Source organism: Lissotriton vulgaris, chromosome 7 (assembly GCF_964263255.1).
Source record: "Lissotriton vulgaris chromosome 7, aLisVul1.2, whole genome shotgun sequence".
In the NCBI taxonomy this organism is placed as follows: Eukaryota; Metazoa; Chordata; class Amphibia; order Caudata; family Salamandridae; genus Lissotriton; species Lissotriton vulgaris.
This window is the reverse complement of record NC_141695.1, coordinates 1308837061-1308863812: the sequence shown is the minus strand read 5'-3', so window position 1 is coordinate 1308863812 and position 26752 is coordinate 1308837061. Positions and strand designations below refer to the sequence as shown.

Genomic DNA, 26752 nt, shown 5'->3' with positions numbered 1-26752 from the left:
GCGTTTCAAGATCCCAGACTACTAGTAAATTAGCTAGCAGACTGGGCTCCATAAATTATGAGGCCACAATACTACCCAGCAGATCGACCCCCAAGCTGGCATTCATGCAACGGCTCGAGATGTAAGAGCACCTCTATAAGACACACTGCACATAATTTTGGGATCTCATGAACAAAAGCATGTCCTGGCAACAATCGAGTGCTGGGACGCAAATCACTTCCGATACCCCATCTTGATAGGAGATGCTGTTATATGCAATGGCTCATAATCTCGCACTAGATTAAGACACTACAATATGCATATTGACAGCATGCTCAATGAGGCCAGCCACATTTTCACGTCAACATCACCTACTAAGATACACATGCAGCCACACTATGCAATGGCCGTAAATTGGAAAGACCTCTTGCAACACCAACATTAATCTTACCTGCTGGTGGTCGTTTCCCAAAACCTTTGCTGCTGGGTAACTGTGGCCGCAATCCTCGCAGCATTAAACCACTGTCTGGTGTAGCAGCACAGTGTGATCCTTGTGCGTCTGTGATGGAGGTGTTGATGCCTGTTCCACCTGAGCCCACAGGTTTCCTGGTCACAGCTACAGAAAGTTGATTTTCGATGACTGCAGGTGTGCTCTTTGCGAGTTTGCAGTCAGGTGGCTTGACCAATCCAAAAGACCTCCTGCCACTAGGCGGCCTCCGACCTGCCAAAGACATCCTACTGCCGCGACCTTGAGGTGCCCTGAGATGTAGCCGAGAGGCTTGCTGTGGTCCCAGAGACATCCTGATGTTAGGGACCCCAGATGCTTCAGCAGCCCGTGGTGGTCGCAGTGGCATTCTGCGCTCTGGGTTACGAGGAGGCCCCATGGATCTGCTGCCGGGTCCAGCTCGTCCCTGAAACCTCGGCAGTTTTGAAGCGAAAGGAGGTATCATCAGGGATGATGGCTTCACAGGCTGTGCACTGCCTGCAAACGCGGTCTGCAAGTAGAAAGCAGTATTTAACAAAAGATAGACCAATTTCACCCTGCTTCCCCGGATGTAAAAGCACAGCTGGAAAAAGGGAAACATTTAGAAGGCTCATCAAGAGAAGACAATCACCTGGACACATTCTGACATCCACACCCTTGTGTTCCCGGACACAACTTCAGTGCAAGTAAAGCTGGCTTTAAAGTAATGCACAATAGCCAGAATTAGTCAAACCCAGTCCACATAATGGAAGTGAACAAATAAAGGATCCTTAGATGATCCTCAAAGCCTCGATTGGTGTTGTGGGTATCTGCAAACCATGAATTCAGGATCGGTTACTTCATGCACAGACACCGGTAGAGCACCTCCCTAATATCCACACTCACACGGACATGGGTCACTATTAGTGGGTACCTTGTAAAATGTCCTGTTGTGATGGAGCTGGACCGTTACCCATCATAGTCACCTTGGCTGCTGGTGTAAGGCTTGAACCCTTTCCCAAACCTGGGGTCCAGTCAGGCTAGTCACCCTACTGGTCTGAAAGAAAGTTCTTTCATGCCTTTGCTGCAGAAGCAAGGTCATTTCTTGAACTCGCACCACCACAGTGCTGGCTTGTGCAATTTACAGAACTTTATTTCTCATGGTGCCTCATAGCAAGTCTGCCGTTCTGAAGAATTACAAGTAACAAGGGAACCTATTACCCAATTTAACAAGGTGGAGGGGGAGGGGGAACAGCTGAGTTGTAGGGCATTCAAACTCCCAGGAAGCAGTTCACCACAAATGCAGGTAGTAACGTTTATCTTGTCTGTGCACCCATTACCATTAAGGGCAAGAGACTCTGCAGGTCTAGCCTGGCTAGGCAATCAGACAATATATTTGGTCTCTCTCTCCTTCTACCTTCAGGAGGCTGGAGTGTTTTCCACTGGCATACTGGTTGAAACATGCAACAGCAAGGGATCAAAGAACCAGGCTGAATCAGGGGTTTGCTTTATTTGATACATCTCAGACTATTCTGTTAAATATAAATGCTTATTTAAACCTTATTAGACCCTAGAACTGAAATGTTCCAACGTCAATAAAATAAAGACTAGGAGTTTGAGAACATCCATTTGCAAACCCAGTAGGACTGGCTTAAATGGCAATGCATGCAAAAATGCGTGCACAAATGCCATTAGCATGTGGCTACCAGTTCAGAGGCAGCTCTGTTGGCTTGGACCCCCCCCCCCCCACCAAACTACCATGGATGGTGCACAGTCTCAGATGCGACAGCATCACCATTTCTCTTACACATTCGCACAAGAATGTCAAATACTGTGCATATGTACAAACGTGAAAATGTGGCTAGTGGTGATGGTAGGAGTTCTGGTAATGGTAATAGAGGTTATAGTGACAGACAAAATTACTTTATTCGGTATCCAAGGATACCATAAAAGTGTACAGCAAACATTTTTAAAAACTCAGGCAAAAACAGTCCACAAGGTATTATAATAAAAATTAGATACAAAACTTCTTACATATACTACTAAAATAGACTGACAATTGTGATAAAAAATATACCCGGAGGATTCTGATCAGTAGAAAAGATATGTGTTTCAGAGGGCTTACTGCCGGCTTGGCAGAACAAGGAATAAACCACAAACAGGACACCTTAAAATCATCTAGGTTTGAGTAGTCCATTCAAAAACCTCATGCAGAGTAACCCTGGGAGTGAGAAAAAAGTGTCACGTCAGCCTCCGAAGTCTATGGTTTTTCTCAATCTTGCGGCCATACTTAAAAAATGTACTATACAAAAGAGTGTGAGGGCCTCTGCGGACAGTTTCAGGAATAGTAGCGCCACCGTTGCTTGTTTGAACCTAGCAGACTTTAAAATTCATTTTAAAAACACCCTCCTGGGGCGAGCATAAAAAGGGCACAATAAAACAAAATAGAGCATATCCTGCGGAGACTTATAGTCGCAGGGGCCCCCTAACTCAATCTTTGGAAAAAATCCCGCTGGACACCCCAATATGTAGTGAAGTTGGTTCATCCTAAATCTCATCAGAAATCTGTCCTGGGCATTGTAGAAGTAAGCCAAATATGGTTCCATGCCAGGACTAGATTTGGCAAGTAGGTGGGCTCTTACGGATGGTTTAATCAACTCAGTATCGTCCCTGTCGGAGGCCCTCTGCTTTAAAAATGCCGTCTTAACAATCTCCTTAGCCTGTGCTGCCAATGACTTCGGGTTTTCATAATAGTCAGCATGACCTAAACCAACCAGGGTTTCCTTAATATATTTCAACCAGGGGATGCTGTGCCCGTAATCCCTTTTGATGCAATCAGATATAATCTGCCTTCCTAAGGTCGCTTTGGGGTTGGTCCATGTTTGTATCCAACAAGAGAGGGGTTTTAATTGAATCTCATCTCTGATGTAAGAGCAACCTAGCTCTTCATGAATGGAGTAAGATGGGGTACTCTGTGAGCCTCTCAGTAACCTTCGCAGGAATTTGTTTTCTTCAACCTGTATCTTTGTGGAATCAGTGAATCCCCATACCTCACTTCCATATAGCATTTTTGCCTTGCAAATGGCCCTGTACAATTTCGTGATTTTTCTGGGGCCCAACGTCCCAACCTTTGCGCAAATTTCATAATTGCCACGGAGGAACTAGAGAGAGAACTGCATTTCCCCTCTATCAGTTTGTTAAACCTAGTCCGGGAGTCAAACACGATACCTAGATAAGAAAATGCCTGTACTTTTTCTAAAGAGTGAAAGCCAATCTTAAAATTTAATTTTCTACCTGATCTTTTCCCCATCTCCATGATGTAGGATTTGGAGAGATTTGCGGACAACTCCAGGTTCTCCATAAAGCTAACAAATCCATCAATCAAGTACTGTAAGCCCCGTGCAGTACGAGACAGCAGCACCGCGTCATCCGCGTACAACAGGACCGGTATTTCTCTGTTGCCTATCTAGGACTATCTGCCCCTAATTCCCCCAGAGCCCAATCTAAACCGTTAATATATAATGTGAATAAAAAGGGGGCCAGGATACAACCCTGTCTGACACCCCTAGAGCAGGGAAAGAAATCTGTGGTGTCTCCATCTTCATTATATCGGACCCGGGCTGAAGTGTTCTGGCGTAAGGTACGTAAAATATTCACCAGTCCTGGATCCACACCCATGGTCCCCAGTAACTCCCATAATATAGTACGATTGACCCTATCGAAGGCCGCTGTCAGGTCCATGAATGCCAAGTACATTACTGGCGGCGGTGTACTTGGCAACGATGAGGTAGAGGTTAAGGCATTGGTCAGTTGTTGAGCGACCCGGCCTGAAGCCATACTGGATGTCAGAGATTATTTCATGCTCTTCTGCCCATTCCAATAGGCCGTTAAGGATTACTCTCCCCATGGCTTTCACTGAGACGTCAATGAGGGAAATAGGTCTATAACATTGTGGGTTATCTTTGGCGCCCGTTTTAAAAATGGGAACAATTGTTGCAGTGGACCATGAACGAGGCATACCTGTCTCCACTGCTGTGTTGATTACTCTTGCTAAGATTGGAGCCCATAGGCCTACCTGGGAAAGCAGGAGATCAGGGGGGGGCATCCCATCCGGTCCCAGGGCCTTGTTTCGGGTTAGTCCCTCTATTTCCGTTTTTATCTCGCACAAGGCAAAGGGGATGTCCAGAGATGTTCGGTTTTCTGACCCTTCAGATAGAGGTACAATGCTTGGACAGTCATGGTTATAAAGACCTTTAAAGTACTCCGCCCAAGCCTCTGGTAGGACGTGGCAGGCAAATTAGGTTTATCCCTATCCTTAAAAAGAGGGTCATTCACAATTTTCCAAAAGGTATACATATCCCTCGCTTCAGCTGCCTCCCTGAGGTTTTCCCAGGCCTCGTTTTGCAGAGAGTATTTACAGTATTTCAGGGCCTGTTTATACCTCTCCCTGCGCAATGACACACAGAGCTGGTCTCTGGGGACCATCTTTAGTGCTGCTTTAAGATCTCTAAGGGCACTAGAACATTGCTGATTAAACCACCTTGGGGTGTCTTCTACTTTTTTCCTGATTGTACTTCTAAGGAGCTCATCAATTCGGCGAGCAACCCCCTCATATGCAGAAATTTGGCCCGCCCCCTCAATAACAGGATCCAAGCTCAACCATATCTGTTGGTTTTTCCCCCGTTAGTAAAGCCTTATAAAATTTGTCGCAATCAGTGTTTGCCCATCTTAATCTTCTCCCCTGATCCGTTGCTTTAAAAGAGCCTATGGTCCGTTTACTCTGGGTATACGTGACTGGGTCAGGACCCTGTAGGGTTAGGACCAGCGGGTTGTGATCGCTGAAGGGGCTTAGTTCGACATTAAAGCTCAATATCCGACAAATTAGAGTGGTGGGTATAAAAATAAAATCTATAATGGAGCCCCTTCCTTTACCTTTAAAGGTTGGAGGGATGCCCACGGCCAGACTACTCTTATCAGTTCTAGTGTGTGTGTCAGAGCATGTGTGCCCAGGACCTTGCTTAGTTCCAGTCCCTCCCTGGTGTGTTCCATGTGTAATCCAGCTTCCCTTGGGCACGATGCCCAGACCCCCTGACTGTTAAGTAGGTGGTCGCATAGGTGGCAGTTAAAATCTCACATCACCATCAACTGTGCTTTACTCCCTCCTTGTGATTCAAATCTTGTCAGCCTATGGTCCAGCTCAGCCAGGCTGGCCAATGTCTGCCCGCCTTTAATGGCATTATAAAAATTAATGAGTCATATTCAGACCCCTGGTTGTGAACTGTAACCCTTGAATGCAAGCAGAATCCCAAGCTAGGTTCTCCCATTTTCCCCTAGCCTCAGGTCCACATACATAATAAGACCTCCTTTAGCTCGCCCAGCCCGAGATCTTGGGCGGGCACGAAGTACATCTTATAACCTATTGCTAGATCGACCGAATCCACCGCCCATGTTTCCTAGAGACAGATTATTTAAATCTCCTTATATAGTTCAGCCAATTCTGATTTTTTAGTTTGCTAGACAGGCCTGCTATGTTCCAGGTAATATTAAACATTTCCTGTCCTTCAGATAATGAGGAGTTTGTACCCAGGACAGTTAACCCCTTATGGGGTACCAGTCTTCCGGGAGGCCTAGAGACGGTGGAAAGCTCTCTGTATGCTGTCCGTGCTATGGGCTGTGTTTGACTATCAGTCTGATTTCCACCTTTTCCTCCAGTGACCGTGGCTAACTGGACTTCCTCCATAGCGGCCCTTGGAGCTATAATTGGCCCCTCGTGTAGTCAGTCCAGGTCGCTTAGGCCGGAGATACTTTGTAGGGGGGTGTATCGATTGAACAGCGGCACTAAATGCCCCCGGCCATTATCCTTGCCCTTGTTTGCCTTGGACCTTCCCTCCTCTGGGTTTGTGCATGATCTCTGTAGAAGAAGCCTAGTGGGAGTAATCTGGCCCTGGAATTACTTGCGTCCTGATGAGTCCCCTGATTTTGATGGTACAATAGATCTCTTACCATCTCCGGGTATCTGAAGTTTAGTATAACGCAGTCTCCCGAGGATCTATTTCCGCTCTTTCCAATCCATGATACTCTTCTGGCCATTAAAATATGTCTATGGATACGAATACTGAAACCTACGTTAATGGCCAGCCAGTGAGCTGCTTAGTTAATCAGGGAACGGGTGGTTTCTTCCCTGCCCTCTGGACATGGCTGGATCCCCGTCAGGACCACTGTGTAGGGACTTACTGCTGGAGGTAGATCTAATACTGGTAGTTCCTGGGTGTTATTTACCATATCCACCTGTGAGGGTGCTAGTTCCGTAAGTCTAGCACCTCCACCCCCCCGATCGCACAATGTGTTATCATTGATAGAACGGGCCAATGGCCTCTCCTCTCTCGATTGCCTGTTTACTTTGCTTAGACTCGAGTGACCCTGAACCTCACTACATGAACCTCCTTCTCGTGGGTTCTTCCTTAACGCCTCTTGCCTATCGTTGACCGGATCCATTACACTGTTATGCACCCCACTTGTGCCATTATTGAGTAGACCTGGCTTGGGATATTTAGTAGTCTCGACATTTCCCCTCCCCATCAGCCATTGCCCTTTCTCAGTTACACCCTCTGTCCTATCTCTTGTCATTATTTGTGAGAGTTGCCCTTCTATTACGCTTAACTTCTTCTCCAGAGGTCCCAGATACGCTAGTAATAGGGATTCAAATGTAGTAATCAGCTCTTTGTTGCATCCCTCCAATACCAGTGCCTCAGTACAATTCGGGCACCTCATGGGCGTTGTCGATGTCTTCTTCCACGACCCCCCTCCCTCTACTCCTCTCTGTCTTGTCTTTTTTTGTGTGTGTGGTCCCCCCTTCTTTGTGTACCTAGCTAGGACTTTGGCCTCTCTTGAGTTACTATTAGTGGTACTGCCCTTCACCTGTAAACCCTTTTTTGAGCGCGTGATCACTTCCCCTTTAGGCTCTGGGGGAGTTTTTTCCGCTATCTCCTGGTTAGGCATGTTTGCCTCCTCGTCCCTTCGCCCTAAAAGGTCAGGTGTCCGAGAGATGCGATCCTGTGATTCCACCCCCTCTTGATGATAAAAATTTAACTGATCTTGGTCGTTATCGTCTAGCTCAATGGTTTGTGGTGGTATGGGTGCCCCTACTGTTGGTGCGGGAGAGTGTACTGTGGCCTTGGTGGTGACCCTGTGTACCATTGTGCTTTGCCCGGGAACGATCCCTGTGAGGGGGGGGGGGGGATGGACAACTAGCAAGGACGCCCATAGAGGATCTCTTTTTCTCGATGAGCTTGTCCAATGAGAGTCTCTTTCGGTTAGCTGGATTTCATGGTTCAGGAGAGACTTAGCCCTCACTATGAAGGCGTCCAGGGTCCCCCTCACACCTCCCCCCTGCACTCTGTTTAACTCTTTCCGGGTACACATAACCTTAGGATTACGAATGCTCCCAATAAGTGTGGCGGGTAATTTAACCCTTTGCATGCTCATGACGAGCTCAGCTCGTCATAAGCTACAGTGCTCCGGTGCTCATGACGAGCTGAGCTCGTCATGGCCATTAGAACACTCGCACGCTGAGATAACTCTCCTGCTGTGTTGAACGTTCTATTGAAACGGGTGTGGCCGTGACGATCTCAGCTCGTCATGAGCACAGGAGCACTGTAGCTCATGACGAGCTCAGCTCGTCATGAGCACCGGGGCGCTGTGCGCCCCGCCCGCCCCCCAGCACAGCTGGAAAATTACCCCAGCAGCCAAGGGGTTAAACACAATGAGTTTTTTTATCAGTACCTTGGGTTTGTTGACAAAGCCACATGAATCTTGTTCCCGCCCTCCAGATTACTGCCTCCAAAGTGATTCCGGGACTAAATCCTTGTCTGAGCAAGCCACTCTAGTGCCAGGCCTCCCCACAATTTCTTCCTTACTCTGGTACAGAAGAGGGCTATACCGCAACTCACAAATAACAGAGGAAAAGGGGGGTGGCCCAGCCGAGCCTCTGTCTGCCCCTAACTGGCGTCGATGGACCCACCCTTGGCCCAGGCTTTTCCCACCCTTGGCCCGGGCTTTTCCCACCCTTGGCCCGGGCTTTTCATACCCTTGGCCCGGGCTTTTCATACCCTTGGCCCGGGCTTTTCCCACCCTTGGCCCGGGCTTTTCCCACCCTTGGCCCGGGCTTTTCCCACCCTTGGCCCGGGCTTCCCCCGCGCACGTCCCGCGCTGCGGGAGTCTGCGGTCCTTTCTGAGCGCCTCCTGGCACTTGGGCGAAGACACGCTATAGGTGCGCCCCCAGGTTCTCTGGGAGATGTAGTCCTCCCTTAGGTCGGGCAGCCAGGTGGTGCGAATAAGTGAGGCCCGTTGGCGTGGGCCGCCTGCAGTCAGCGGCTGTCCCCCTCTTGTAGCCCTAGTCACCGGGAAGGTGTGCAGCAGTTCGAGAATCTGACCAGCAGGTACTTGCGAGCGGAGTTTCGCGGTTATGTAGAGTGTAGAGGTTATAGTGGTGTTGGAGGTAATGTGGCTTTGAGAAACTGTCACAGGGATTCTGCTCCTACACAGAACTGTGCACAGACTTGGAACCTTAGTGAGTTAGGGTGTGCCAAAACTCACCTTAGTAGCCAAAATCCCCTACCAGACTAGCAATCAGTGTCTCATTGGTTCTGCCATACCCCCAATGATTAGTCAACCAAAAGAGGCGAGGGGAACATGGCGGCTGGCTGATGCCGGTCGCGGGAGTTCCAGGAACAGTGCGACATCTCGACATGAAGACAGAATATAATACTGCTGAATGCAGTGAACTCACCCAGTAAGGATGCAGTATTTTCGATGGTGAAGAAGGATTCCTGAATCCTGATCCGATGTGGCCCCTGTTTCTATTTTTTTTTTCGGCGGTGTGGAGCGGCCCCGGGGAGCTGGAGGTCGGCGCTAGGGCCGGGAGGTGCGGATGGCTTGAGAAGCGGAGGCTGAGCCAGTGGCTGCAACGGATGCTCGCGGTGGATTCGGCGGAGGCCGAGTGAGTTTGTGGGAGAGCCGTGCAAGGCTGTGGTTACGGGTTCGGGTAGCAGCCACACAGCTTCGCTTTGGGTTTGGTATCATCGGATTTGGCATCATCTGATTTGGCAGAGTGAGTACACCGCATGCACCATTGTGTACTCTGGAAATACAGCGCCCCTTAAAGAATTACGAGGTGGGCAGGACATTGGAACGGGACCAGAGGGAGTGTATGGCTCAGGTCTTTTTAAATCCCGCACCTTCTCCTGCATTACTCGCAAAACTAGCCGCTGAAACCAATAAAGCTAATGAAGCTAATATAGCAGATAGCACAGACCCGATCCAAAGTGAGGTGGGGGAAGTAGCTGCAATTGTGACTGTGCCGGTGACTATATCCGGGACCCCTTACACTACAGGGAAGAAAAGGAAGGAGAGAAGAAAAGAGGAGTCTGTTGGTGGGAGGTTACAGGAAGGAATAGATACCAGCTTCGTTCTCAAACCCAGGTGGGGTTTAAAATTAGACAATTTGACACCCTGGATTCCCTAGATAGCCTGAAAAAAGTCGTGCCTACGACCCCCGCAAAAAGAAACACACTAAGTCTGGGGGCATTGTGAAACCCAAGATCCCGGGCGGTATGTCTAAAATCTACTCCTTCCCTTAAATCCTACTTAAAAATTATGGAGCAGGCTGTAAGGCTACAAGACTCAAAATTAGAAGCCGTTGCAGGCACAGCTCTAGCTCCACAGAGTAGCCCCCTTCAACTTCCTCAAATTCCTCTTAAGAATCGTTTTTCTCCTGTGGTTAAGTTGCAGGAAGTGCAGGAAGAGGCAACTAACAGACTCGCAGAGCGTAATTGACTCTGCTGATCCGATTAGTCCTATCAGTCTTATAAGTCCATCGAGCCGGCAAGATGACTTGACATCAGGGGTTGCAGCGGCTAACACCACCAATACTACTACCATAACCATTACCCCCTCCATTTCAACTCATATTTCCAGCCAAACAACTCAAACAACTTCACAACTTCATTCTGTTGGTCCCCCAGATATGCCGGATGAAGATCCTCAAGTAATGTCCCCTGATAAAGTTGGAGATGGAAATGGAGAGGGGGGATTTAGTAATAAGGGCCAATTGGGACCTTTTCTTCCGGCCCTAAGGGGAGATCTGCTCTCTAAATTTGCAATCTCAGAAGCAAACCAGAAGGGGATACAAGATAAATGCAAGGCACTAGAGTCCAAGCTGGATGATATTAGTGCCCGCACAGGTTCACTGGAACTTGAGGTCAAGACACTCCGTCTCAGTTCAGGAGAATACGAATGATATAGAGGCTTTAAAATCCCAGAGTAGAGTTTTACAGCTAGATATGGAACAGTTAGAGATGCAAGCTCATAAGAATAACCGAAGGATTCTTAAAATCCAGGAGGGGGTGGAGAAGGGGGATATTAAGGCCTTTGTATGCAAGTTGTTAAGAGGGCATTCTGAAAGATCGAGAAGATATTGATCTGAAAGCTGAGATCCAGAGAGTCCACAGGGACCCTTTAAAACCTCACCCAGACAGGAAAGCCCCTAGGAGAATCCTGGTTAACTTCCAGACCTATGCAGTAAAAGAGCTGATTCTGGGGAGATCCCTGAAGGGGGTACCATCACACCATGAGATGGGGGCATACCAGATCCGCTCAGATATAGGCAGTAGGACAGCGAAGCGGCAGTGGGAGTTGGGTTCAAGAATGCCAGAACTTAGGAGTCTGGGGGCACAGGTTCAAATGACGTTTCCTCTATTACTGAAAGTTATGTGGAACAACTAGATGCATAACTTCAGTGCCCCAGAAAATGTGGATGCTCTACTGCTCCAGATTAGGGGATAGAGTTAAAAAAAAAATTTTGAATAGCATTCTGGGGATGCCTTAATCCTGTAAGATTACTATGTTAGATAACCACGTTATGCTCACAGCACTGGGGAGTCAATCGAGGTAAGATAAGGGGGTGAGATAAATTTGTTGTTTAAAGTATTTAACAGAACACCGAATAATGAGATGTCGTTCGTTCCGTGGAGGGTCCCATCCGGTGCTTGTCCGCCAAAAATGGAAGGTGGGTTCCTCAAGAAGGGGGGGGGGGGGAGGAGGGAGGGGAAGAAAAATTCGAAAGCTGTCCTCATGCAAATAAAGTTAAGGTTTAATGGCTCTAGTTGGAGGATCCCTACTGAAATTCGAGATCCGATATGAGTAGAAAGCAGGAGATTAAGTTCCTCGCCTGGAATATTAATGGTCTTAGAAATCCCAGAAAGTTATCCCAGGTGTGTGAGTTTTTGAAGGAAAATGAGACTCACATTTATTTACTGCAGGAAACTCATCTGGAGGCCCACGAATGTAATCAGGGTTTCAATAGGTTTAGTTGGGTACAAGAGGGGATGTCCTCAACTCAGAAGGGTTGTACAAGAGGGGTGGCAATGATTATAAGCCATAATAGAGGGATTAAGGTGGTGAAATGGAGTACTGACCAGTCTGGGAGGTGGCTAACTGCAACTCTTTCTATTAATGGTATATCAGTAGTTTGTGCTGTATATTATCAATCAATCAATCATGGACATTTATAGAGCGCACTACCTACCCGTAGGGTCTCAAGGCGCTTGGGGGGGGGGGGGCCGTTACTGCTCGAACAGCCAGGTCTTGAGCTTCTTCCTGAACGAGAGGTGGTCTTGGGTCAGGCGCAGGTCGGCCGGCAGGGAGTTCCAGGTCTTGGCGGCCAGGTGGGAGAAGGACCTTCCTCCTGTTGTGGCTCTACGGATGTGTGGGACGGCGGCGAGGGCGTGGCTGGCAGATCGGAGGTGGCGTTTGGGAGCGTAGAAGTTGACTCGGTTGTTGAGGTAGCTCGGGCCTTGGTCGTGTAGGGCTTTGTGTGCGTGCGTGAGGAGCCGGAAGGTGATTCTTTTGTTGGCGGGGAGCCAGTGCAGGTCTCTCAGGTGTCCGGAGATGTGGCTGTTCCGTGGGATGTCGAGGATGAGTCTGGCAGAGGCGTTCTGGATCCGCTGGAGTCTCTTCTGGAGCTTGGCGGTGGTTCCGGCGTAGAGTGCGTTGCCGTAGTCCAGTCGGCTGGTGACGAGGGCCTGGGTGACGGTCTTCCTGGTCTCTGTGGGGATCCACCAGAAGATCTTCCGAAGCATGCGCAGGATGTTGAAGCACGACGAGGAGACGGCGTTGACTTGCCTGGACATGGAGAGGGAGGAGTCCAGGATGAAGCCCAGGTTGCGTGCGTGGTTCGTCGGTTTGGGTGCGGTGCCCAGGGCGGGGGGCCACCAGGAGTCGTCCCAGGCGGAGGGCGACGAGCCCAGGATGAGGACCTCCGTCTTGTCTGAGTTCAGTTTCAGGCGGCTGGTCGTCATCCACTCGGCTACCTCTTTCATCCCTTCGTGCAGGTTGGCTCTGGCGGCGGCGGGGTCGTTGGTCAGGGAGAGGATCAGCTGGGTGTCGTCGGCGTAGGAGATTATGTTGAGGTTGTGTTGGCGTGCGATGGCCGCGAGGGGGCTCATGTAGACGTTGAAGAGGGTAGGGCTCAGCGAGGATCCTTGAGGGACGCCGCAGATGACTTCGGTGGCCTCTGACTTGTACAGTGGTAGGCGGACTCTCTGTGTTCTTCCGTCGAGGAAGGAGACGATCCATTCCAGTGCCTTCTCCTGGATTCCGACGTTGCTGAGGCGCTGCACTAGGGTGCGGTGGCAGACAGTGTTGAATGCCGCGGAGAGGTCTAGGAGGATGAGGGCCGCTGTTTCTCCGTTGTCCATCAGGGTTCGGATGTCGTCGGTGGCGTCGATGAGGGCTGTCTCGGTGCTGTGGTTGCCACGAAAGCCGGACTGTGAAGGGTCGAGGGATCCGTTCGTCTCGAGGAAAGCGGCCAGCTGTTTGTTGACGGTCTTCTCGATGACTTTGGCTGGAAACAGGAGTAGTGAGATGGGGGGGGTAATTCTTGAGTTCGGTGGGGTCTGCCGTAGGTTTCTTGAGAAGAGCGCTGAGTTCGGCGTGCTTCCAGCTCTCGGGGAAGGTGGAGGTGTCGAAGGAGGTGTTGGTGATGTCCCGCAGGTGGGGTGCGATGACAGCGTCGGCTCTGTTGAAGACGTGGTGAGGGCAGGGGTCGGTCGGAGATCCGGAGTGGACGGAGTTCATCATGCGGACGGTGTCTTCGGTGCTGATCGGAGTCCAGGCTCGGAGGGTGGTGGTGGGCGGCGTTGCTGTGGTCGTGGCGTGGGTCGGTTGGGTGCTGAAGCTGTTGTGTATGTCCGCGATCTTGTTGTGGAAGTAGGAGGCGAGGGAGTTGCAGAGGTCTTGCGATGGGGTGATGTCGTTGTTTCCGGCGTTGGGGTTGGAGAGCTCTTTCACGATGTTGAAGAGTTCCTTGCAGTTGTGTGCGTTGTTGTCCAGTCGGTTCTTGAAAGCCGTTTTCTTGGTGGTGCGGATTAGTTGGTGGTGTTTCCGGGTGGCGAGCTTGAGGGTGGTCCTGTTGTCCGGTGTGGGTTCCTTTCTCCAGACATTCGAGGGCTCTGCAGTTCTTCTTGGAGCTCTTGAGTTCGTCGGTAAACCATGTGGCTTTCTTGCTGCCGGGTCTGCTGGGCGGGGTCCTCATAGGCGCGAGTTCGTCTGCGCAGTTGCTAATCCACTTCGTGAGGTTGTCGGCTGCCTGGCTGGGGTTTGCTGAGCTGGCCGGAGGGTGCTGGCTCAGGGAAGCGGGCCAAACAAGGATAATCAGGGTCCTATGTTAAAGCTTCAGACCAATCTGTTAGAAACTTCAGGTCCATTGATAACGTGCGTTGATTTCAACTTAGTATTTGATACAGATCTTGACCGTACATCGAAAGTAAAATATAGGGTTCTACCTAGAACTTTCTCTACACTCAACGTTTTGGTAAAGGAGTTCAAGTTATTAGATGTATGGAGAGTGGATAAAGGGAAAGTTAGGGAGTATTCCTCCTATAGCAAGAAATACAAGCAATACTGAAGAATGGATTATTTCTTAATTGATCAGAGCCTACTTTCAGACCTTAAGTCCATAGCCTATACTCCTGCATCAATATCCGATCATTCTTTAGTAGAGATGAAACTTAACCTTAAATCAGACAGGTGCCAAAGGAGATGGACCTTGGATAGGACCGTATTATTAGAATAGAGTGTGAGAATAGAGCTGGATAAGAAAATTGAAGAATTTTTCAGACTTAATAGCACCACCACCAGTGAATGCATAGTCTGGGAGACATTTAAGGCCTATGTGAGGGGGCTCCTGAGCTCCTTGATGATCATTAAAAGCGGATCAGCTAAGGAAGGAGAAGGAATTACAACAGGCAGTGCTTCCATTTAGAAACTTTATACCACAGCTTGAGAAGGATCTGGTCTCCCTACAAGCCGGTCTCAAAGCTGGATTAGATAACATTGAAAAAGGCAGATGGGATGCAAGTAAGCTGCAGCATTTTGCCTATGGTGAAAGATGTGGTTCTCTTCTTGCTTATTAATCTAGGGCGGATCGAATCTGGAATAACAAAGAATTTGGTCCAAAGAAGGACAGGTTTACTACTGCAGGAAGAAGATGAGATCAGGGGGGAAGCCAGATCTTTTTTGTACGACCTATATAAGGAAGAAATATGCTATAACCCTGAAGCTGTAAAAATTTGGTTGAATAAGATAGTTCTTCCACATCTGTCTGAGGGAGACAGTATATATCTAGCCACAAGTATAACCGAGGGGGAGATCAGAGAGCAGCTTAAAAACATGTGCAGAGGTAAAGCTGTGGGCCCAGATGGGCTTCCGGTAGAGATTTATCTGAGCCTAACGGTTAGGATTGTACCGGTTTTAAAAACTCTCTTCAATAGAATATTCTTAGATAATGAACCTATCCCCCCCACATGGTCGGAGGAGACTGTATCATTGATCCTTAAGCCAGACAAGGACCCCCAAATAATTGAGGCCTATAGGCCCATTTCACTACTCAATTCGGATCTCAAGATCTTTTCTGGAATTTTGGCCTCTAGGATGGCAAAAATCATTAAAACTATCATACATGTGGATCAGAGGGTGTTTATACAGGGAGGGCAGCTCAATGAGCTCACTTTTCAAGCAATAGGAGCAACTGACGTTGCAATGGAGAAAGGGCTACCATTAACACTTGTTACAATCGATGCCGCTAAGGCATTCGATCAAGTCAATTGGAATTATCTCTGGGACAAGATGCATAGTTTTGGTTTCCCATTGAATTTTATTGATGCCATTAAATCTTTGTATTCAAGCCCATGTGAAAAAGTTTTAGTTAATGGTACCCTATCAGAATAGTTCGACATCTCAAGAGGCACTAGACCGGGTTTTCCCCTGTCCTCTTTATTGTTTAATGTTTATATCGAACCTTTTGTTTGTCCCCTTAGGGAAGAACTCTCAATTTTGCCTTTTAAGATTGCGGATTTAGATCTTAAGGTTGCCCTATACGCAGACGCCCTGCTAATGTATACTTCCGACCACGTAACAGCTATACCTACATTATATAAGTTAGCGGGTGAATTTGGTAAGATCTCTGGCTACAAAATTAATAAGGAAAAAACTGAAATAGTGAATTGTACTGATGTAATACCAGGAGCAAAAGGTCGGATGAGATACTTAGGAATCCATCTAGCACAGCAATTGAATGATACATCTAGGATCAGTTGGGATAAGGTTTCGAAGGAGGTGGGCTCCTTAGCGCGCTGGGCGAATCTCCCATTAAACATATACGGGAGGGTGAACCTCATGAAAATGATAATCTTACCTAAGATAACCTTTTTGTTCAACTCAATTCCACTCTCATTTAATGCCAGAGATCTTGCCACCATTCAAGGCAAAATAGGGTCATTTAATTGGGCCACTAAAACCCCGAGGATAGCTTGGAAAAAGCGGAGGAGATGGCTGAAATTGGGGGGGACTAGCTCTACCTGACTTGCTCTCCTATTGCCATGCCTTTCACTTTCTAAAATTTTAGAATGCCAGCTAATACTATCGATTCTTCCTCAATGGGCCGTTTGTTTCGGGCCTTATTGCATGATATTCCACAGGACAGGAATTCTTTCTCTATAAATTTGGGGATCCAAAGTTCTACAAGAAAGTCAGACTTGAGGTTCTATCGGCTGCATTAAGAAATTGGGGATACATCATGAAATCACTGCAAATACCACACTGTGCCCCCATTCCCCAATCTGGGATTCTCCAGGTACCCCCGATTGTCTTCAGGACCAATTATCACAACCACTCAGATCCACTGGCATTAGAGTTTGGGGAGACCTCCAGATGGATTTACATCTTATGAGCTGGGACTTGATGTCCTGTGTTACTAGGGGGACACTGACAAGATTTAAGTTTTACCAGCTATCCACGTGGTGGTCATCACAATCATGGAGTAATGAAGACTCTAGTACAACTATTGACTCTATTGCTAGAGTAGGATCATGGAAACGTGAGGTGTCCTTACGGTATGGGGCATTCATAGAAACAGGGGCCTGTTTAGAGTCAGAGCTGGTGAGACGCTGGGGTAATGTTCTCACCGAAAATGGACATGACCTGCGGAAACTCTGGTGTGACTCTTTTTCTATGTTACAGGCTGTGGTTAAACCAGCTAATTTAAGGAGAAATCATCTGTACACCACCTATAGGGTATACTGGAATCCAGGTAAACTGTCCAAGATGTCCGCAACAATATACCATTGTGCTAGATGTAAGTTTCCGGCCGCGGATGACCTGCACATATTTCTGAACTGCCCGAAGACCGGCCCCTTTTGGATGGAGGTATGTGGTTTCCTTGAAGAAGTATTGGGCATGCAGATTGAAGTATGTGCTATGTTAATCTTCTTTGGCCTCCTGGCAAATTTGGTTTGAACGATCTAGACTCAAAGTTTGTATTATATGTAGTAACCATCGCTAGGAGGGAAATTTATAGATCTTGGAAGCTTGAGGTACAACCTACTTTTGCGGTTTGCCTAAAAACATCGTCATGGTTAGTCAATCAGACATGGCATTTGATAATTCCAGCCTTGATGAAATCTGGTCGGCTTTGGAGACCTGGAGAGAGAAGTAAGATCAGTCCAATGATTAGGCCAAGGTTTGTAGGTCCGGTCCTCTCTAATAACATCTAAACCCTTTTGGGTGTTGCAAACGGGAGTAGGACAAGGATACAGCCATGTCTCTGGGAAGACTATCCCCCTCATCAGGCTTTTTATCAGGGTGGCCTCCTACTAATGCCTGTAGGAGGGAGGTGGAGATATCCCAACTAGAGCGCTCTTTTATTGATGGCATGTATCAGGACAAAAAAAAATAAAAAATAAATGATTAGACAATTAAGAACATGGACTTAGAACACCTCAGGTAATGCGGAACACAAACACTCTTTCGTTATACTATCATATCAGTCCAAAACGGGGAGTAAATGAGGACACGTGTAAGTTTGAAATATTTATTTCTAATGCCGGGTTCTCAAGCGCAGTATCTTAGCTAATACAAGGAAACATATTATAAGCAACAAGGTTATCAGCATAGTTACAATTTCATAAAATACAAAGGGAGAAAGCATGTCAAAATGCTGAAGGGAAGAAGGCTAAATGACACCTACATTTTACCCTCCCTTGCTAGTATATCATATTATATCTACAGAAGGTATCTTGGGATTACAAGGGCAGCCCCATACCTCTGGTCATAGTATGAAGGTATCACATCATTTCCTACACCAGCTCTCTGCATGCGAATGTTCTCCAAACTGTGTCTTCATGTACTACGCAGTGCATTATTAAACTCGCCAAAAAAACGAGGTGCCCACAGCTGCATACATGTTATATCTAGAACGTGCGCTGATCAGACCGAACAACAACTACTGTGTTGAAATAAACTTGAAGGCCTCGGCACTCACTGTTCAGACATAGCTTACCAAGCAAGGCTGATACTATAGGAAAAACAGTATCCTTGTGTGAAGCAAAATATTCTGCTAGACTCTAAACATTTATAATATATTGCCGTGTGCAAAAGCAGCAGAGAGGAAAAATGGCGTTTAAACTTCTAATAAGTTCATGCTAACTTAACACAGTGTAAAGGCAAAGGTCATCACCATGACACCCTCCCTTGATCCGAGCACGGATAAGATAAGATAAGATTAAGGGCAAATTTTCAGAAAGCAGAGTTCAAGAACGACAGTCAGAACCAGTTTCAAATTTGCACAGGGAAAGAATTTTTTTAAATAAAATAAAAAAAAATTATAGACCGAGCATGATCCAAATTTAATTGACGCAGCCATGGACATAGTGAAGCCAATAGGTCTGGGCAGGAAAAAATGTCAGGCTCGAAAAAAATCTCCGATGTCCAAATTATGATCTAGGTCATGGAAGAGAGAAGCGAAAACACATCTCAGTCGAATAAGGAATATGCAAAATATGCCTCAACAGCCTCCATCAGGAAGTCACTGTTCTCATCCGAAAATGTTTCAGCCATCCAATTGAACAAAGGAAAAGAACATACATGTTCCTCAATTACCGGAGCCTCTAGCACCATCAGAGGACAACTCAGTGGATTTTCAATGAAGCGGTGTGCCAAGAAATCTTGCGCCGCTGCGAACACATTCCAACGACCCAGGACTCCATGCATCGCTGCAAATGCCATAATCCCTCCGCTAGAACAAAGCAGGTCATGAGCAACAAAGGGGCTCATAAGCCGATCATAATCCACATCGGGAGACACTGTATTGCAGAGACAAATCCAGGGCCCAGTCGAAATCGCAACTCAGGCAATAAAGACAGGCTGGACGCATGTGAAGTAGGAAAATCGAAACTATAATCCATAAGCCGCACTCAATGTAGCAAGAGGCAGTGCTCCATAATACCCAAGCATCCTATTACGGAGCAGTGACAGCCGTGACAGGTCTCCTTGAAACACAGGATGTGCATCCATTTTGAAATAAACAAAACAGCAGCAAAACACCTGCAACCAGAGCCAGCATTAAGGGAAATCCATCAAACAGGCTGGAAAAAATAGAATGAAAAAAGGCTGGGAAGACACTGAAAATAGCTTGAAAAGAAGTCACAAGGCCACTGCTTACAACTTTAAAGAAGTGTGCCAGCTCCGTGGTGGAGGATGCGTTTAAGATAGTGCGAATTAACTCACCGAAATGCAAGGGCAAATCAGTATTTATTAAAGCATGCACCTCTGTGCGAGAGTTAGCCACGTGAGGACGAATGTCTCACGAGTGGTTTTAAGGCAACTTCTTTCTGGGACAATAGAGCTCTTATGAGACTCATCTTGTTGAACTCTGCTTTCAAGGTCGGAATCGTGGGCCAGATGGAAACATCAAGTTTCCTATGCGGGGTGGATACATACATTTTTTACAGCAAACCACATGCTCACTGATGGTAACGACATAACCAATTCCTGCTACTAACCCACAACAATCTTCAGTATTTAAAAGTAAATAACTCCTGTTTGTCAGTAATGCAGTAATGTGAATGTGGGCATGATAGCATTAATTAAGAAGAATTAAGAAGGCCCGCATGGGAGGCAGGTCTTTCAGACACTTGGCGGCAACCAACTGGAACAAACTGCCAACGGACCTGTGTTTGGAACCAGAGGAGGCTAGATTCCGTGCAAAACTAAAAACTTATCTCTATACTAAATAATGGCCCGCGTAGTTTCCTGTGTTCCCTGTCATCTGCCTATTCCCACTTTTAGCGCGTGGACACGCCGGTGTGCGTAATCGCAGCGCTTTACAAATGTCCCAATAAATAAATAAATAAAAATAGCAGGCACAGGTGTACCTTTCAAAACACAAGCTAAATTCGGCTCGTTCAGTTTACAAGAGCCATGTAATTGTATATGTCTACACATTAATGAGTGATCTGGGGACTCAGTGCATTCTTCACCATTTAAATAAACCTCCTTACCCTCCCTAAGGCATCTATAGGTAAATGGAAGCGACCAAGCTTCATGGAGATAAGCAGTGCCCAGAGGCTCGTATCTACCAATGGCATACTACTTAATACAGCCCTCGAACTTGAATAGAGAGAACAGGAGAGATATTAACCTGTGGATAAGCCACATTGCCGAATTGGCTTCAGCCACTGAAAATGGTAATGGTTCTAATTTTTCAATGTGTAACATGGAAAATGTTGCATCTTTCATTAAAATTAAACACTGCTAGTCAGTCAAATTAAATGGGGCAAACAAAGATGAGGTGTTCATGTAATGCCATGGCACTTTGCCAGATTTAAGGGTCTGCAAGGTCCATGCAACTGCATAATAGATCGCAATTGATTTTGACCATGATAAAAAAAGAGACACTTCATCCTGCAATATCAACAACAGATGAAACAATATTGTCTACGGTGTAATTGCAAGAAGTGTGTGTTAATTCTGTTATCCACAACTGCTAGCACTTTTTCTAAATTAGCCTGATCTATAGCTCTAATGCGGGGTGCCGCCTCAATCTGAGACATTTTCCAGACTTCGTTGTAAATAGCATATATCCATCTTTTAGATCTGCCGTTAGCCGGGCCTTTCACAAAATCATTCAGATCAACATCGTCAGTCAGTTTAGATAAATGCAGCTTAACTGACGCCAAAGTGGAATTTTGAGCCAATTTTGACACAATTTGCCCACAGAATAGGTAGTCAGAATGGCCACTTTCAAAACGGGGATCCACACTGACCTGTGTATAGCCAGGAGCTAAACCCAGAAAATGATGGTGGCAGGAATCAGCACTTTTGTGCCAAAGCAACCAACCATTGGGATCCAAACTGGATATGTTAAAGGAAGAATTCAGTAACATAGATTGTAACTCTCTGATCGAAAATGCAGTGGCATTATTCCAACCTGAGTATTCTTCCAATTCAGGAAAAGGAGCATTTAATTTTTTAACAGTAGCCAATCCAAAGCAAGTTGTCGTGAAATAGTCTAATTCAAAAACATGTGGTTTGGGATGAGACATGCACGGTGCAAAGCCTCAGTGCGTTGTACCTGCCAGCTCTTAAAACCCCAAACAGATTTAAGATCAATGGTATCCTTCCGCAATTTGTAGCCCCCAACAGCCAACTGGTCTAAAAAGGACTTTGAATACAATAATTGTGTTGGTAAGTCTAACCTTGGACGAGGACATTTCCGTCATTTTAAAATAAAATTCATTTGGGATTTGACGGATTAAAAATCGGTAAAATAAGTCAACTTCTTCAAAAAGGAAGTTGAACTGCCTTGTACAGGAGTTGGACAATGTTCCCATTGTGTATAATTAACAGTGTTCCTCCTGGTATTAGCCTTATGCATGTAGTGATTGCCAAAATGTTGGAAACCATACAAATCACCATAATTGGCATTCTAAATACAAATCTTCAGCATCAAAAGCAGCTTAATATTTCAAATCAGAAAACAATGTTTCTACGGCCTTAACATCCCAATCATCAGAAAGTATATTTTGTTTAATCACATCCCCCATAGAAACTCTAAGCACATTCGGGACATTCATAACCTCAGTGGGGCCATGGATTTGAAATCTAACAGCATCCCACACAATCCCATCTAAGACGGGCCAAGCAGTGATGTTGGCATACACCAGGTCCCTCTTCAATCTGTGTGATTAGGAATGGGGAGCCAATGTTCCATTAATATGTCGAATGCAAGTTCTCTCCTCGACATAGTGTCCGTTGACGAAGCGAAAAGAAATACACCACAAAGCCAATTGATAATAGGTAAATTGAAAAAAGCACCAACCAAATGTATGTCCAAGGTGGAATCAAAAAATGTTTTTTTTAAAGTCTAGCCAAAACAGAAATTTTTGAAGGGATCTTCAATGTGTGAGAGTAAGTGTCAAATGAAAATCTGGATTCCGTAGCCAAACAAGTTTGCAAATCAGGCATTGATAAGTCAGTGGGGTACGTATAGTCAGTGTCATCATGGTGAACACCAGGCAGTGAACTCAATAAAGGTCTTGAAACTGCAGGCATCTGGAGGGCAACATCAGGCTTAGGATCAGAAGCTAGGGCCAAAACAGAATTTCACAAAATCGATGAGCATGAGACTGCAGGAGTCATACTAAGAAGAATCGGCCACTCTGTGAATTCTGACATTGTCAATGGAGATATACCTCTGTTCTTTACGACCTGGAAGTGGTGGTAAAATGACTATTCTTGTGCCCTTCACTCCAAGCACTGGCACCGGAGCTTGATATGAGGGACTAAATTCTTTGTTTTCCATCTTCTCTCAAACCAGTTTTCCAACTTGGAGTAGCCAGCCAACTACCGGAATCTGCAACGCAGCTTCAGATGTGCAGGGCAAATGTTCCTTTGCAACACTGTCTCTCGTCCTTTGTAGATCCTGTAAAACATTGCAATGTTCATCTACGTCAAAGGAGGCAGCAACAGCCACAGAGTCTAGACCGTCAAGGTCCGGGACGAACATCTTGATACCAAAGAGCATTTCGTATGGGGTACGCTCACCCAGAGACCTTCTAGGGAGATTATTAAGGGCACACTGCACGCTATTGAGGTGGGCTAGCCAATTCCTGCCAGTGCCTATAACCCTAGCCGTCAAAGACTGCTTTAAGTCTCGGTTCATTCGTTCCACAACACTATTACAATCAGGCCTGTATGGAGACGAAAACTTGACTTGGACCCCCAACAAAGCCATGGCATCCTTATACGCCTTAGAGGCGAAAGCAGGACCCTGGTCCGAATGGAAGGTGCCACAGGCAAAAATCCCTACAAAGACATGCAAGTCTCTTGACAGTTCGTGAATCAGCGCTGCGGTGAGGCCACACCACACAAAGCGTGCGCATGAATCAAATGCTACTAAGATGTACTTATACGCAGTATCAGAAGAAGGGACCACAGTGATCTAAATAAACACAACCAAGTGGTTTATTAGAAATGTATAACTGTCTGGGGTGGACGCCCAGCAGTTGAAGGTTTAATCTGCTGGCAAATGTCACATTGAAGGACATAATCACTCATCTGTCTGGACAGTCCCCGCCACCGGAAACGTTGTTGCAACTGAGAAACAGTAGCCAAAACGCCCGCATGCGCAGACGGTACACCTTTATGGGCAGCTGTAATCACTGTGGACCTGCGGTCCGCGCTGGGAATCAACCGTTCACCAACGTCCGATATTTTCACATAAGGGACTTTATCAGGACTTAAGTGATAACTATACTTCAAAGGGAACCCCTTAAGATATTTACTTCCCTTCTTAGTGGCAGCAACAGCTGCTAAGATGTCATCATCAATCTTACTTTTGGAATGTGTAACTGCTGCAACCAAACATGTCGATACTGCTGTTTTCGCGGCTTCATCAGCCAAAGAATTGCCAACAGTGTGAACTCCCACACGCTGATGACCGAGAGTGAATTACATACACAAGTGGAACCGTCCTTTAAGTTCAGCCACTCGGACCCAGACCATTACATGTTTTATTGTGCTACCCTTGGAATCACGAAAATCATTCTGAATCCAAAAGTGTAGGTTCTCATTGTAAGACTGGACACAGTAGTAAGAATCACTCACAATTAGAGTCACCACACTAGGATCAGCGTACTCCAATGCAAGCATCAGAGTGCGGAGCTCTGCCAATTGTGTGGTACAGTCCCCTAAAGTCTGCGTGTGCATGACCTTGGACTTGAACTCCTCATTCACCATGGTACCTACCACAATAGAGCAAGCAGAAATGTATGCGTGCTTAGACCCATGCGCAACCTGCGCTGAACCATTAGTGTAAATGATACAATGGAAATCCTCCAAAGGCCGCATAGTCAATGGTGCAGGATGAACAAACTCATACTGCAAAAACTCCTGTGACAAGTAGGCATCAAAAATAAACGTGACATCCGGAGACGTCAAAGATGCTGCCCATTGTATCCACCGAGGGTGCAAAGCTTTAGAATTTGGTACACTGGCTTTCGTCACTGCCTCTAGTGCAGGATACAGGGTAACAACCAACATGCGTTTTCCCTGCGACAGTGCACGTTCTTTTAGAATCGCCATCTGCAATGCAGTCAAAACTTTCCACAGTGGAAATCCGCATTTCAGCCGAAGTGTACAAGTGTGACTTGTAAGCAATAGGTGCTGTGTCTCCTTCGTTAAAAGTAAGGTAAGTGAAACCCACCGCCCCAGGGATGATTCTTATTGGCTGGTTATCACGAGTCAGTAAGAATTTAGATTCAAGAAGATCAGCCTGCAAAGATTGCAAAATGGCCGAATGTTCCGGCAGCCAGCACAATTTGTTAAAAGTAAGTTGTATCAAAGCATACAAAGGCTTGATACCCTGGGCATATTCGGGAATGTAAGTATGCCCGAAATTCAAAAAACCCAGCAAGGACTTTAGTTCTCAGTGTTGAAGGAGCGCGCAGTTGTGCGCATTTCTCCAAGAAGTGAGGGGCCAAGCCCCGTCCTCCATTGTTGAGCTCGTAGCCCAGGAACAACACTGTGTACTCTGCAATGTGAGACTTTGCAAAGTTAAATTTGTAACTGAAGTCCACAAAGCTACAAATTATGCGGTCAACACGACACAGATGCTCCCAAATTTCGTCGTCTGTTAGATAAATGTCATCCACATATGAACACGCATCTGGGTCAACTCGCTCTAAGAGAGACAATGCGGGCACCAAACACACCCGGACTATTGTTATAGCCCATAGGTAAACATTTAAAGTGGTGTTGTGTACCGCCACTTGTAAAAAAGGTCCATTTGTAGCTCAGACCATCCAAATGGTGGGCAAAGAAACCATTGGAAATGTCAAGCGTGGTTTTAAACCGTTTACGCTCAAGATTATCCACTAAGGTAGAGCCGTGGGTATTCTGTACAGCACAGGTACAGCAATGAGAGTTCAAATGCACGTAATCCAATACCAAACGGTACGATCAGTCAGGCTTGGTCACAGTAAAAAGTGGGTTATTCATTGGTGACACACAAGTTTCAATTACGCCTTGATAATTCGATTGTTTAAGGATTTCCGCAATGGAGGCCTTAGCCTCACGTCGGATGGGATATTGTGGTTGAGGCTGTGGCATAGACCGCAAGGGAATCTCGTGGTGTGGGGAAAATTTATCCCAACCACAGTGTGTACGGTACAGAGCCGGCACAAGGTACTTAGCCCACTCTTCTGCAAAATTCAGCGCATGCTCCTTTGAGACAGTGTGCGCGAAACTAGGGAGGATCACCTCCTCCCCTGTCGGACCTGCGAGAACAAAAGGTGGGGGCCAGTCAGCCTCCGCTAACAAAATGTCATAGGTAGTTGTAAGATTTACCCGAAATACCCCTTTTATAGGTACGTTGTATGTCACCTTCTATTAAAAGGACATTTTCATAAAGCCTATCAGGGGGAGCAACTCTGGAATCAGCTGTCTCTACAACAACATATTGGTTAGTCGCCATCACCTTCAGTAGTGGACGCTGGGCCTCTCGCACAATGGTAATCTCTGCCGCGCTGTCCAGCAGGGTCAGAGCCCAAGTCAGATTCCGAAGCTGCGTTCTCACTATCTGTGACATATCTTGCTGTTAAAGGGGCAACTTTCTTTTTCTGAAACTGGGGTCTTTTCGACGTAGAATCGTCCTGCTTGCCTTTTCCGTCTTTCGGGCGGGGCTTGTCGCGAGTCTGCTGGCCACCCCTACCTCTTCTGCCGCCTCCACCACCGGACGATGAAGCCGATGTGTCCTGTAAAGAACGAGGAGAGCGTTGATCAGGAACCTGAAACCAATCAGGCGACTTAATCGCAGTGCGGTCGCGCAATTCATATACGCGCTCAGTAGACGCAGGCACAGGCGACGGGACTCCTGTTTCGGCTGTTTCCCCTGTTTTTTATTTCGGTTCCAATTTTTCTTTGGGGCTGAGGGTTGAGCGTCTGTTTCAGACGTTACACCCTGGGTTTGCTTTTTATTTTTAGCAGTAAAAGGTTGGACACATAAACTATTGCGGCCAATGATTTTATAGGCAGTTGTAATAATTCTCGGTAACTGACGGGGCTCGTCTGCGTCGGGAACCTCGCGCAAGGCATTAGTCACCTGAAAATTCACATTAGAAAGGACAAGCTCGGCTACTACATCAAATGTGCCAGCGAGTCTCATTCCCAATTCGACCGCAGCCTCAGGTCCGTGCTCGTCCTTAACACGTTTAAAGACAGTGGGAAGGAAAGCCATCAATGAAGCATCTCGTGTACACAGCCACAAAAATCCTCCCTCCCTTACTCGCAGTCACCGGCTTCTGGTACCAAGTCTTCGGGTAAACTAATTATAAGAATCCTGTGTTCATCAAATGGAGACAAATTAGGAAATACTGCTTCCAGCTGGTCAAATTTCTCGGCAAGCCAAAAAGGCATATC

General features: G+C 46.7%; 1 pseudogene; it reads right to left on the bottom strand.

The window, feature by feature from the left end:
• Window positions 1-353: 353 nt before the first annotated feature.
• Window positions 354-26752, bottom strand: part of LOC147703565 (uncharacterized) — a 137508-nt pseudogene continuing 111109 nt past the window's right edge.